At 38.8% G+C, this 15,056-nt stretch overlaps 1 long non-coding RNA gene across 1 annotated transcript; it reads right to left on the bottom strand.

The window, feature by feature from the left end:
* Positions 1 to 493: 493 nt before the first annotated feature.
* On the bottom strand, positions 494 to 1,753 carry LOC148117831 (uncharacterized). The gene is made up of 2 exons (XR_015736646.1): positions 1,087 to 1,753; positions 494 to 818 (listed from the first exon to the last, which is right to left on the bottom strand). It is a non-coding gene; the product is annotated as an uncharacterized LOC148117831 (long non-coding RNA).
* Positions 1,754 to 15,056: the final 13,303 nt, after the last annotated feature.

Here is a 15,056-nt window from a genome sequence, read left to right on the forward strand (position 1 = left end):
TTGGGGTGACTAATGTGAAACTTTACCAGGCATCTGGTTCTTACTTCAGGGCCATATTAATGTTTTATCGTCCATACATTCCCGTTAAATAAGACATCTCGGTGGTATGTGTCTAATCAGTCCATGCCTAACATAACTGTGGTCTCGGGCAGCTGATATTTTTTAATTTTCGGGATGCTGTGACTCAGCATGGCCGTCAAGGCATGAAGGTCAACTTACCACGTAGCTGGACTTTTTAGTCAAGTATCATTTATCCTCATGTAAACCTTCCGTAGCATATTAATTAATGGCCCTGGGACATGAAGAGGTCTGTGAAGGAAGCAACCCTCCAGTTCCTCTTGTGTATGAATGCATCTCGTGAATGGAGGCTCTGGATGCCTTTCTCCTGACGGGCTTTACTAGAGCCTTTGTAAAATAAGCAGCCTTAGAGAATAAAAGCATCTGCGGGGCGCGCATCCTGTCCAGCAGGAATGAACGCCACCAAAAACGAGAATTCCTTCTCTGGTCACATCTTTATTTTGAGCATTCCCTTGAGGAAAATTGAGGGAAGGGAAGATAGAGCAGGGACGAGAGAAAGCTTAGAGAGAGAGTGTTGGGCCCCGAGGCAGCTGCTTTTAAACGGTGGAGCGGCTTGAATGCTGTCCTGATTGGTTAATGCCATTCTGCTGGTCTGAGCATGTGCAGGCAAGGGTGCTCAGCCCCACGTGGCTACCTCCAAACTGCAGGACCACCTGTGCCTCCAGGTGGCTCCCAACATCTCCCTCTTCTCTTGTTAATAAGAGCAATAAGGCAAAACTATTTTTCAATCTGGTCCCCACCTCATGATGTGTGGACCGATTAAAGAAAAGAAAAGCAAGACACACCCTTCCCGTGCAATGGGACAACTACTTCCCTGGGAGTGCTAGGGCTGTGTCTGCACACCCTCCGCCTATGTATACCTTCCTCCATGCTTTGTGGGACTATCTGGTCCCTAGAGGGTACAAAGGCTATGCATGGCTAATTGCCTATGAGCTCTTCAGAAGCTGAGAGCCAAACTTGGGGTGAGGATACACATTCCAAGCCTGTGTCACAAAGACCTTGTCCCACCTCACTTGGGCTAGCAGGTAGCACACCAATCAAAGACATACAGCACTTCCACCTATACACAGCATGCCAAGAATATCTCTGCTCCCACCCATTCCTAAGGAAGGAAAAGGCAAAGAAGAGTCAGTCAGAAAATTGTTAAGAGATAAGAGGTTGCACAGGGTGCTGCTCAAGTCGATGGTGTGAAACAGCTGCTCTTGGCACCGCTCAGAAGGTCATCTCTGCTGCCTCCACATGAATCTTCCACAGCAGGACACTCAGCATCCACTGGGTCATCTTCTTCTTTACTTCTCTTGTCAGTCTCGCTGGCACCCAGATGTATGTCAGCATTCCTAGAAAAACATAAACAAAACTCTCCTCCCAAATTAACATTTAAGAGTACTAAAAACTCTCAGTGTAAAAATTCAGCACAATCAGTACTGGAAGTAGGCTGGTTTTGAACTTAGAGATCTGCATATCTCCGTTTCAAAGAGCAAATCTTGTTTGCCTGTACCAGCAAAATTTTGAATTAAAATTAAGTGTATAGAATGCAAGAGAAATCCTTTCTCTGGGGGAAGCTATCACTGGTAGTGTAGTCCCCCTCTTATGTCTAAAAACCAAAGCAGTTGTCACTGGGAATTGAACTCATGACCTTTGGAAGAGCAGGCAGTGCTCTTAACCTCTGAGCCATCTCTCCAGCTCCCTGCATTCAAATGATGAGGGAGAATGGGCGTAGACCATCGATCATCTACTACTTCCTGCTGACAAAGGGGCGATGTTTGGGGGATAAATGTTTTCATCTGACTGAATTTTTGGCGACAAATGTTTTTATCTGACTGAATTCTTGGCGGCTGTGGCTGAGCGGCAGCGGCAGCAGCAGACAGCGGTGGTTGCCCCGCCTCTGAGGCCCATTGTGGCGCGCTCCGCATGGCCCAAAGGCATGGCTCCGCCCCGGGCCGTGCGCGGGCTCGCCGTTTATCCCGTAACTGCGAACTGTACCTCAGCCTCACCTCAGGCATTGAATTCGCACCGCCAAGCTCCGGCGAGGGGGGCATCCGCCCACCCGTGGGGGGGCTTCTCCTGCCTGGTCTGCCCGCGCGCGGAGCCCCGTTCTCTGGGAACTCATCTCTGCCCGCCCATGTTGCTATGGAAACACAGTTCAGAGTTTGGCCCCTCTCCTTCTTTAGGTCTTTAGCGGTGCTGCAGCTCACCACGCAGCTTCCGCCTCTGCCTCCCGAGTGCTGGGACTACAGGCGTGCGCCACCGCGCCCGGCTACTTCCTCAAACAAAGTTCAAGTTTTCTGTACGTGAGAGCCAGAGACTGAGCTCTCTTAACAAAATTAGGCGAAAATCACCTCCAAAAGCTCTGTGGCTCTTTAAGAATAGGGAAGGCAGTCTTAGAACACGATCAACTCGCCTCCCTACGAGACTGTTGCCTCCGAGTCTCTTATCAGCGAGTACGCAGGTGGACGGAAAGGGAGCGGAAGCCGCGGTCTCCCGTACCCCATCGTCCTCATAGTCCCGCCTTAGTTACCTCGCCTTTTTTGCTGCTGTTTTTATTTACATTCCTCCTGCACTGAACTTAAGGGATTTTTCTTCCCCGTTGCTTTCTGTACCTTCTTTCAGATACCTTAACTTTGATTTTTTTTTTGTATTTTCTTTTCTTTTTAGGCCTATCCTTTGAAATTCTTTTTCCTCCCCTTTCTGGAGGAATTCAACCAACGTCACTCACCGCTCCACGTTCTCAGAGTTCTGAAATTCACGGCTCTCTGTGTCCTGGTGTCTGATCTCAGCTTTTTCTCCCGGGCTTTTAGCACGTTGCTGGGCGCTTCCTTCTCAGGGTCCCCCGGCGTAGTTGTCAGGGTCCCTCAGCGTCCCGGGGTTTCGAGCACCAGTTGCGGGGCGCGCATCCTGTCCAGCAGGAATGAACGCCACCAAAAACGAGAATTCCTTCTCTGGTCACATCTTTATTTTGAGCATTCCCTTGAGGAAAATTGAGGGAAGGGAAGATAGAGCAGGGATGAGAGAAAGCTTAGAGAGAGAGCGTTGGGCCCCGAGGCAGCTGCTTTTAAACGGTGGAGCGGCTTGAATGCTGTCCTGATTGGTTAATGCCATTCTGCTGGTCTGAGCATGTGCAGGCAAGGGTGCTCAGCCCCACGTGGCTACCTCCAAACTGCAGGACCACCTGTGCCTCCAGGTGGCTCCCAACAAGCATCCTCTTTCTTTGGGACAAAAAGAATGTTTGCTTGTTCTTCATTATTGAAATCAGTGTCCATAATCAGAGCATAGTCAGTCAGATTTACCCTGCTTTGGAAACTGTGGTTCCCTAGACTCAAGATTCCTTGTCACTGCCAACAGTGGTGCCCTTCCCCATTGTCGTTATTTCCTGGAAAAGCAGAGCACAGGCTCACAGGGTAAACGGGGGCACTACAGTTACCTCCACAGCGGTGAACAATAAATACCGTCTTCCTTCTCTGGGTTATATACTAAAGTCTCAAACAGAAATAAGTAATTCCATATTTCCCTGAACGAGAAGCCCGTCCCATTGACAGTCAGTGTAATCTCTAGTCAGAAACCTTTGCTCTCCTGGGCCATCTAGGAAAAGGGAAAAGCAACTGCTCTGCCAGTATGTATCCTCTGTATACACAGAGGAGCTATCCAACAATGCAAACAAGTCGATTCGAGTGTTGCTTTCGGGAGGTTTGACAGTGCCAATCTGCTCTCACCATGCCATTTCTAGCTGCCTACTAGAAACATGCCCAAATCTCAGTAGTGGAAAGGTGGTGACAGCCGTACCCACACTCTACACCCAAGCTTGTCTAGCCTGGTCAAAACTGTGGATAAGCAATGGGAGGCAGGTGACAAATGAGGGATGAGAAGAATCGTCCCTGGTCTACTGTTTGTTGAGCTAGGGGTGATTAGTTAACCATGAAGAAATCATTACTTAGGCAAAATATTTATACAGCATGCAAAATTAAATGTCCATACACTTCAAGAACTGGTCTACAGAGATGGTCCTGGCTAGTTGAGTTGGATGAATATTTGGTATTGTGGAAAATTTAGTAAGTGAGCCTTTCCTAATGACAGAGGAGCACGTAAACATTAAATTAATCAATAAAATGTACATGTAACAGAAGGAGTACAGTTGTAAAGTGCAGAGACTTCTGAGGTGGGCTGAGTGTAGCCTTCGCTGAACTTGCAGCAAGTTTCTGAGAGCAATTGCCATGAGTGTGAAGGAAACTTAATAGAAAGAGCTAAAAGGAGAAGGAAATTACTCTGCCCATACGTCAAGAACTCACTTCCCACCCTCCTGTGATCGCCAGGGAAGAGTTTTCTTACTTAAAAAAAAAAATTGATATGTATGTCTATGCGAGAGAATGTCAGGTGTGCAAATGCCCGGGGAGGCTAGAAAATATCAAATCCCTTGGAGCTTGGAGTTAGATGACTTACGAGCAGGCTACCATGAGGGCTGGGAACTGAACTCGGGTCCTCTGCAAGTGCAGTAACAGCTCTCAGACACCAACTATCTCCAGCCTCAGAGTAAAGATTTTAAACACTGATTCTTTTTTTTTTTAACCTTTTGGTTGTGGGGAAATTCAGGTGTAAGTAATTGTGATACGACTACGACACATATAGATTTGTCTAGCAATGCATGCCTTTTTTCTTTAGTTCTTAATGAATGATATAAATTCAAAAGGAAACTTGAGATAAAAAGTTGCTCCCACCTTCCACCAATGTGACTATGGCGTCTATAGAAGTGCTTCTGCTACGATCTACCATCTTGGGGACCGGTAGATGTCTCAGTGGGTGAGGAACACTTGCTGTGCCATCCTGAGGACCTGAGTTTGAGTCACCACCACCCACGTGAAAACCCAGACTTGTCTATCTGTGTCTGTAGCTTCAGAACTGGGGTTCATACGCAGGGTCCCTAGAGCCAGTTCCTGTTCATTGAGAGACTCTGTCTCAAAGAAATAAGTTAGACAGTGACAGGAGAAAATGCTGAATGTCCTGTTATGGCCTCCATATTTCTACACGGAGGGAGTGCCCAGCTCCACACTTACCCCTCCCCCACACCATAGACACACATTCATATGCACACCATACACAAACATAGGCACATATATACACACATTAACATTCATACATACCCTCACACACCATACACAAACATTGGCATATATATACACACATTAACATTCATACATACCCTCACACACATAAACATACATACACACACACTCAAACACACATATACATACATACACACACATACACACACACTAACACTTCTACATATACACTCACAGAAAAGCTAACAGGTTAAAGGAGTATACTCAAAAAAATGAAAGTGGTAAGAACTAGAGGATAGGTTGGTTTTTTTTTTATAATAACACAGAAATTAAACAAAAACTGATTGATTTCTCTGTAGGCTTTCTTTTTTTTCTAATTTCTTATTGTGACCCATTTAATCACATCAAATTTCATGGAAATGAAAATGAAAACTAAGTGCTCTATCTTCAATTCCAAGTTCTAATCTCTTACACATTCCTATTAATCTTCAAGAGAATCCTTAACCTTTTCTTTCATTTAGAATAAATGAACATGTTCAGCCCATTTTACTGCTGAATAAACCAAGATTTTTTAAAAGTATAATAAATTATACAGATGATATTAGTATAAACCTAGGAATTTGAAATTTGACATTGTCTCTGAACTCACAGAAAATGTAACCTCCCATTAATAACATTTAATTGACAACTCTGTAACATTATTACACGTATGCACTTGCAATTACATCTAATCTCCTATTAAAGTCTAACTCATGAATACAGAAGTAACCTCTATTTGAAATGTTAATGATGCTGTTTGTGATATATTGTGATATATATGATTCTGGAAAGTTAAATATGTGTCATTCAAGATGTCATACATAAATATAGAAATAAATCTAAATGAATGCTGTTTTTTATCACCAACTAAATTATAAGCGCATTAAAGACATATCTTTGAAAATTGCTTTCTAAAATCAAATGTGCATGTATTACCTCTGTTTACTCTGTTCCAGGTATAGGAATTAATAGGTCTAAGACACAGAGTATCTGAATATTTGTGCTATGTAACTGAAACCTGCCATATTAATTGTTTCTTTTAGAAATACAGATAATGAAACCCACTGATTGCCTTTGTTCCAAGCAATGGATTTTAATTACATTTAGAAAATGTAATTAATAATAATTGCATTATTACAACTACATAATATTAATTACAATTACATTAGAATAAAGAACTCTAATTTCATTTGGAAAAAATAGAAGTGATTCTAAAGCTCAGGGTGTTCTTTCAAATTCTAAGTAGTCTTATAAAAATTATTTCTATTCTTTTAAGATCACATATTTTGTCTTTTTACTCATTTGACCTCGTAATGCCCTAAGTATAAAATACTCTTACTTAATCTCCAATCTATTAAAGATAAAGAATATCATTAGTCAGAAAACTGTTTCAAATGAGTTCCTTTTGCTTGAATCTTGAATGGTAGAAAAAGAGCATTGGTGTTTTACAGCTGTATTGATAAGTTTATTTGTTTTTATGGGTGTTACAGTACTTGAGGGGGTAGATCAGATTTTTGTCTGTAAACACTATAAAGGCAAGGTTATTTACTCTTTAGACTTATGACCAGAGAGTCAGTTTAATTTTAAAATCTTCTAGATTCTTATCTGGGTCTCTTACAAAGAGATTATAGTCGCTGGGAGTACTAAACACCAACAATCTGTCATTCTGGTGGGTGTGTTATTATTTCCATTTAGCTGTTGTGTTGTTTAATTATCTCTACAACATTCTTGGTAGTAAAATAAAGCTGTTCCATAGAACATCCCAGCCTTGGATTAACACTTAGTAGATATAATACTAGACAGTTTCCTTAATCTTCTGTAAATGGCAAATTTGAACTTTTGGAAACTCTTAGGCTAACAGGATAAAATAAGAGCAGAAACCTTGAGTTCAAGGAGGAAAGGGAACTTTTCATGTATTCAAGCCAGTTCCTGCCTTAGAGGCTTAGAGATTGTCCCACGGTTCCAAATACAACCAGATAATGAATGCATCAGTACATGGCAAAGTCACGTACACACTTAAGGAGCCGCTGTGCTAATAAACAAATAACAACAATGACAGTCAATATGACCTGAAATCCTTGATAATTGAGAATTTGTAATTTAGACTACTATTCTAGATGATGATGCTCTATGACATTCTTTATATTTGCGAAATTACTAATTAAAATAATAAAGTTGTCGGGATCATTTAGAAGAAATGAAGATAGAAAAGAGATACGTCATATCAAATTTCTTTCTTCATAGAAAAGTATATTTACACTATGTTTACACTCAGCCTAAGCATGAACTGAACAAGGACAACAAAAGTAGATGTCAACATGGACCGGGGAAAGCTCATGAGCTCTCCATCTTACACAAAGAACAAGCGGCCACTAAAGAATGCTGAAAACAAGAGAAACAGTATTCCTCAGGGAAGAACACACTTATTGGTTACATAATACTAATTAGACAGTCTTTAAAATGACATAAAAGTAACATTATAAAGACTGAATAATAGGTAGTATTTAGGAATACACACACACACACATAAATTCACACACATGCGCACACATATATAAATGAGTCTGTGTGTGCATGTGTAATATCAATTAATAATAAAAGAAGCCATAAATTTGAAATAGATCAAAGAGGGAAAGAGGGGTATATGGGAAGGTTTTGAGGGAGAAAAAGAGAAGGAGAAATGATGTGATTATATTATAACATCAAAATAAAATAAATTTTATGAAGCTGATTTTAAGAGTAAATAACCAAAGGTTGAAGACAGCAAAGGTCATCTGTACTATAAGCACATTTCATCTATAAACGCTCCCATCTAATTTCAGACACTCTGTGACATAGTCATATTACAGAAGTTGGGTATATTATTACCTGGAAACCAGATTCTCTTGCCTGTGTCTCAAATCCTTATATGGCATGAATCTGAATATATTTCAAATTTGTTGGATTTAGCACTGTTTTTATATAGCTTCTTTTAACAGGGTTTTTTTTTTGTGGTACTGAAGGTAGAACCTAGGACCTCACACATGCTAGGCAAGGATCCTATGAGCCATGTCCCCAGCACTGCATTCATTCTTAAAATAAAAAAACAAAATCATCAAAATTAATAGAAGAACATCAATACGTTACTTAAAACGGAGTCGTTGCACACAAATGTGGTCTTTTATGACAGCATGGGTTTTACCTATTTTGAACCTGTCATGTCATCTGATTTAGCTGGCTGACCTAATAGCCTCCTTCACTCATGGAAAAAAAAGTAAAATTTAGAGAATGTTGAACTCGACTAATATGTAAATTAAAAGAAAATTTTGGACAAATTCCTAAAGCGGGTTCATATAGGATAAGCTATATGACTTATATGACCCAACATAAGTGAGAATGTTGACATCCTTTGTCAAAGGTTGTAAGAATTTCAACAAAAAGGGGCAATAACACTAAACCTGATTCAAGACTCTTCTGAGTGTGAGACTCTGTTTTATGGCTAAAATTACATATTCATGGGGCCAATCGTCTTCAATGGATACAAGTCACCAACATGGAAAGTTTGGCTTAGCTATCATTTAAGAAATGTGATACAGGTAAGACCCAGTTGGGAAGATTGTGGTAATTATGTGATTAAAATGCACAACCTGATGGCTAGTGACATACTACATGTATTTACTGTGTAAGAAGAATGTTGGTGGCTTAATAGACACAGCTAATTGAAATGAGGCTGAGTAGTACGTAGCATGCACACAGACTAGTTTCTATGATTTAGAATTCAGCAGAATAATGTGAAGTCTTTTACTACTTAATTAAACTTCTGTAATGCCTGTTTTACCAAGATGAATAAAATACATAAATTGTATGAGGTGACATCCAAAGCACACAAAAGAGAGAAATGTAAAAATCAGAACAGTGGGTACATTAAACTGATTCTTAATAATTGAAACCAATTTAATCATTTGAGATTGTTTTATTCTAGCTGACGTAATACTGTAGCAGTTAGTTATATTCTAATTATAACCTGTTTCATTTTACTCTGCCTTTCTAGTTAATTATTACAGTCAATTTGTAAAATGACATGGTTCCACATTTGCATAGGTCACTATTAAATAAATGAATAGCTGAAATTACTCTAGCATTGAAGTGTCAACTTTGGTAGAAGTCAAGAGGACTTCAAATGTTCTTCTAACACCCCTTAATGTGTTAATGACCACTATTAAACTGCAATTAAAAGGCCAGGAAAAATGCATGAAACAGTTAATAGAAAAATAGCACAGACACAATTAAAATGATTCTGGAATTTTTTTTGACTGATAGAAAATAAAGTGATATGCTGTAAAAATGTAGTGTGAATCTATTTCTAACTCAAGGCAGAGTTGACAGTTTAATGATAACAAATCATAGGCTGCCTTTTGGGGGGAGCATTGAACGTCAGCTTAAAATTAACATCAGTAGTAAACAAGACAATGTAGTGATTTTACCTTGTATTTAAATTACTACTTATTATGGTACTAAATAATAGCTTTAAATAACTTGGTGTCCAGATTACTGATATACAGTCTATCTGTGGGGAAAGAAAAGACAGTGCTGAAAGATATGTTTAAGGTTTTGTCATTCTAAATAAAGGATAAACGTACGTCTTTGCAGTGCAAGCCTCATTAAAGTTGCCCATGAAACCTTTCACTGAATCTCTTCTATACTGAAACCTCAACATTGTCATTAGAGTACTTCACTCACCCAAGTAATGAGCAAGGATGATCAGCGTAGACTGTATCACCCAGGATGCAATTTAACCCAAGAATGCAAGAGAGAAACAGTAAGTAAGTAAACAAAATTGTACATAAGCGTTCAACTGGCAAGCAGCACTTCACAAAATATATTAGACTGTTTTACAAGGTATGTTTTTATTAATTTTCTTTTCACCAATTTGATGACAGTTCTTCTTATTGTCTAGATATCCCAAAATGTGAAGGCATAGAAATTCCTTATCAAATATTGTTTATTGAACACAAGTCAAGGATACACAAATGTTAAAGTGGCTCTAGTAGGTCTATCACTGAGGATGACAATGATTACAAACGTGGAAAGAAATGGGCACAAGAGTGTACCCAGGGATCCAGATCTATATCTCTCTTCCGTGGCTATGTAAATATGTGAGTTAGCATTAGATTTTTTAAAACGATTTACTTTATTTAATCAACTCTGTGTAGATCTGTACACACGAATGCGAGTGGTCATGGAAGACAGAAGTACGGCTGTAACTAGAGCTGGAGTCACTGTCTTCTGTGAGTTGCTTGGTATAGCTGCTAGAAACTTGAGTTGGGTCATCCGAATGAGCAGTCTGTGCTCTGATCCACTGATCCATCTCTAGCCCCAACTGCTACCTTCTGTCTTGAACTACTTGTTGTCTGAATTCTGCACTTAAGTTCTGATATAAAGATCATTATATCTTTAGACAGACAAATGTTCATGATAAATTCATGACTAATATTGGATTCTTGAAAACGGAAGCCTTGTCATTTCTGACGACTGATTTTAATGACTGGTGGGATATGGTATTAGTGTTGTACTCCATTGGTGCATAATATTTATGTATTTTTAATACTGAATACATCAAGACATCTCTTGACCCATGTCTAAAATATAACCACTAAGGAAATTTTCACTTCATAAAATTGTAGACTATAATCATAGAAATACTTTCTAGTGGTCTGAGAGCGAAAGGATTCATTTTAATCATCCAGTCAAAAAGAATTCTTGCCAGGCACCACCGTTGACTTTCAGAGTCTACACAATGCCATCTTTAGGATCTTTCTAGAACCGATGATCAGTGAGAGGGAAGACTTTTGGCACTTAGTGTATGAATTAAACATTTGAGGCATTTCAAATACCATGCATTCTCTCAACCAGGCTAGACTGAGGCAATCATCACCTAGTCCAGAGCAGTTTAAAATATATATTTTTAAATTTAAATTAATGTTTAAATAACTTGTCATATTTAACTTTAAAAATAATTTATTGGAAATCTTGTATATAAAACTCTCTTTCATATACTATAATCTATCTTCAACAAAAAGATAAGTCTGGTAATTATTCTGCTAAACTGTGAAAAGAGAAAGATTCAGAAAGTAGGAACACCTGTGAGTATCACAGTCACATTTGAATCAGTGAAGCAAGAGGATCTGTGTGAATGTCACTCTCCCCATATACATAAAGTGGCGACCGTAATAAAGTTATGCTATTTCCCATGTCTCAGTCTCAGCAGCTTTTGCCAAAGGTGCTTATCTTGTTCGATGAGAGGCCTTTCGGCCCACTTGCTACTTCTCACATTCTCACAAAGAAGCTAAGAGCAACTGTATTTTCTGTATATTCTGTGGTTAAGATTTTGCCAGAGCCTGACAAAGAAAATGGGAGTCAGGGGCCACATATACAGAACTGGTGGTGGAACAAAGGTGACAGGATCCTATCATTATTTATAGAGCTTAATATAACGAAAATGATAATCATGTGGGAATTAGAAGGATATTAAAAGGCAGATTTCTAATTGTTTTTTTTTCCAGTAAAGATATAACTAGTTGAAGTTGGTGTAATCTTATCTCAAAAAGATTGCTTGTACTGTGGAAATCTACCACAGCAAAAATGTGATTTCCAATGAGAAAATTCAGCCATGGGTAGATAAAATCTATGTCTCTTTGTAATTTATAAAAGTAATAACATAAAACCCAGGATTTTTGTTATCATCAAGATAATTTCATAGCATGTCAGAAGGTTGTCTATGTTTAAAGGAAATAAGATTTCTTGTGGGGCTTGAGAATGTGGGAAGCTAACAGCATAGAAGCAAAGGAAGACTATGGTGCTCTAATGCCAGGACTTGAACTCCTGGCTAGAAAATTGTCTAAACAAAGTAGGAACTATTATGACAGAAACTTTTGTCATTTTGAGTTTTGATATTAGTAATTTGAGGACAGTATAGTGATATTTAATGATCAAAAATGAAAAGGATAACATCAGAAAGGTGTTGGCCACTGATCACGAGACTGTTAAGAATCAGGAAACAGAGCCAATGTAACACCAGTGGTTCTCTTCTGGTGGCACATGGCAAAGGACTCAAGAGGCTGAGTGAGGGAGATTGCCAAGATTCAAATCTCAGCTTGAGCTACAGTGTGAGACCCTGTCACCCAAAATCAAGTGAAAGAGACAGAGACAGGGGCAGGGGAAAAAAGGGAAATTTGGTATGGTATGGTATGGTATGGTGGTACATGCTTGCCATTCGAATACACCAGAGGTAGAGTTGGGAGGAATCACTTCATGTTCAAAGGCCAGTCAGGTTGTACAATGATATCCTCTAAAAATATAAAGGAGTGAAAAGAGACTTGTCATTTATAATTATGCTGCAGGAAAGAGCAGAAATATTTAACTACTAAATTCTACCTTAGAGTCTCTCACTTATCAAAATAAAAAAAAGCAAACTTGTTCACCTTGTTTACACACACACACACACACACACACACACACACACACACACACACCTACCTAAAGTCGAAATTGAGTAATAGTTTATTCATTTTGAGAATTTCCTCTCATAAGCACTAATGTTAATGCATGTGTCCTCCCTAGTTGGCTTAGAAACTATCTGTTCCTTAATACAAAACCATGTGGATGACAATGGATTTTAACAATTGCTTTCAAAATATTTCATTATTTTCAAGTAACGCTGAAGCCCTGTTTGTAATCACAATTACTTTTTTACGTCCTTCTACTTCTAAGGAAATGCTGTAATGCACATTTAAAATTAGTTTTGAGATTAAAATTCTTTGTTAAGAATGTTTAGGAAAATATTGGAAATGATTAAAATGTTTGAATCAATAAGAATAAAAAGTGTATTGATGAAAGTTTCCATAGGTTAAAGTAATGAAATGTTTAAGAACATAGAGATATTTGTAACAAGAAAGAGAGAAATAGCCCCCCACATTTCTTAGTGTTTATGGCACAGGATTGGACATTTTCAGGGTTAAAATCTACTTTTTTGTAATGTAAGTTGAACTCAAGTATACAGAATATGGAAAAAATATCTGAAAAGGTCTTTAAAGTTTGAAGCAGACACAATGAAAAATACACACATGCATTAAGCTTGAGATCAAAATATTAAAAGCAAAATTAATAGAAAGAAGCTGTCAATGGGGACAGATGTAGGCCTAAGTTAGAGTGTATCCTGCTACCCAGAATAGGTAACTCTAGAAAGCCTGGACTTCAAGCTGCCACACTGTAAAATTACCATCTGAAAGTATTCTTTAGTTCATTTTTAGGGACCCATAGAGCACTAACTATTAAATAGTTCAAAATCTAAATTTAAAGTTATTTCTATAAAAATTAATTTTTAATTTTAAACTATTATTCTTTATACTTAACTTTTGGAGATGACTTTGGTGGGTTTTTTGGGGGAGGGTTCTAGATGAAGGGGATACTTACTTATATTGGTAATTTATTTGAATATATAAAATTGGTGCCGGAGAAATGTCTGTATTCTGTCAATCATGTTTTAAATAAACACTGATTGGCCAGGCAGGAGGTGTAGGTGGGAAAACCAGACAGGAAGTGGAAATGATGCAAGGAGAGCAGGAGAATTCTGGGGAGGAGGAAGTTGATTCCTCCCACTCCTGCCCAGATCACCAAAGGAGCAGGATGTGATCTGCCTAACTGAAAAAGGTAGTGAGCCACATGGCTAAAATAGATCAGAAAAATGGGTTAATCAAGATGTGAGAGTTAGTCAGTAAGAAGCCTGACCTAATGGGGCAATCAGCTTTATAACTTATAGAGATCTCTGTGTGATTTTCTTTTTGGGCTAAAAAGCTGGGGGAATCAGGCAGGACAAAAAACTCCAAGTAACTGGCCCCCTTCATGCTACAGAATGGCACCCACGAGGATAACTGCATCCACAGAAAGCCTAAGAAGGCTTGGGAAAGACTAAAGTAAAGCATTTCGGGTTTTCAGCCGTAATAGGAAAAAAACTGCGCTGTTTTAAAATGCCAGCTTTCTGGGCCATCCTGCCAGACTCTTTCAAGCAGAAAAAAAACTCCTCTCTATTCCTTAGCAAATTAAAGATCTCAGGAAAGGAGAAATATACAGCAAAGAGAGATTCAAAAAGGAAGAAAACCTCTAAATGGTTTACAATGTGTTAAAAATATATACAGGCTAAAAGTTAAAGTTCTCAAAATAAAAAAAAAGAAAGAAAGAAAGAAAGAAAGAGTAGCCGGTTGTGGTGGTGCAGGCAGGTAGGATTTGCCTGGGAGGCAGAGACAGATGGATCTCTGGGAGTTCAAGGATAGCCTGGTTACAGAGGGAGTTCCAGGACAAAGATACACAGAGAACCTGTCTCAAAAGGCCAAAAGTTAAAAGTTAAAAATAAAAGAAATAGAGGTTAAAAATAAAGGCATGTAAAGATGGAAAATACACAGAGAATCTTGATATTGTATGTTATTATGATCTATTTAAATTGTTTGAATGCTGAGAAAGGAGCAACAGCTACTAAAAAAATATTTGCTTATAAATACTGCAGAATTAATCCAAGATATGTATTTTGAAAATACGTTGACTTCAGAACTGAAGTCAAAAGGTATGTTACTTTGGAGAAGAGATTTTGCTTTTGCTTCCACAGAAAATGAGAGGCTGTGGATTTATTCAGAGTTAAGAAAAATCAGCTTTGATCAAGAAAGACAAACTGAGAAATCTCTGGCAGGAACAGATGGCCCAGATGTTTGAGTTCTTCATCCAGAACAGGTTCAAGACTACTGCCGGAGATGATCAGGACTCACAGTATACTTCAGTCAGGACTTGATCATAACTCTAAATTTTCTTTAGGTCCCCATAAGATTATCAGCACCTCCAACCAGAGGGAAGGAGCCT

This window comes from Myodes glareolus, chromosome 25 (assembly GCF_982192425.1).
Source record: "Myodes glareolus chromosome 25, mMyoGla1.1, whole genome shotgun sequence".
In the NCBI taxonomy this organism is placed as follows: domain Eukaryota; kingdom Metazoa; phylum Chordata; class Mammalia; order Rodentia; family Cricetidae; genus Myodes; species Myodes glareolus.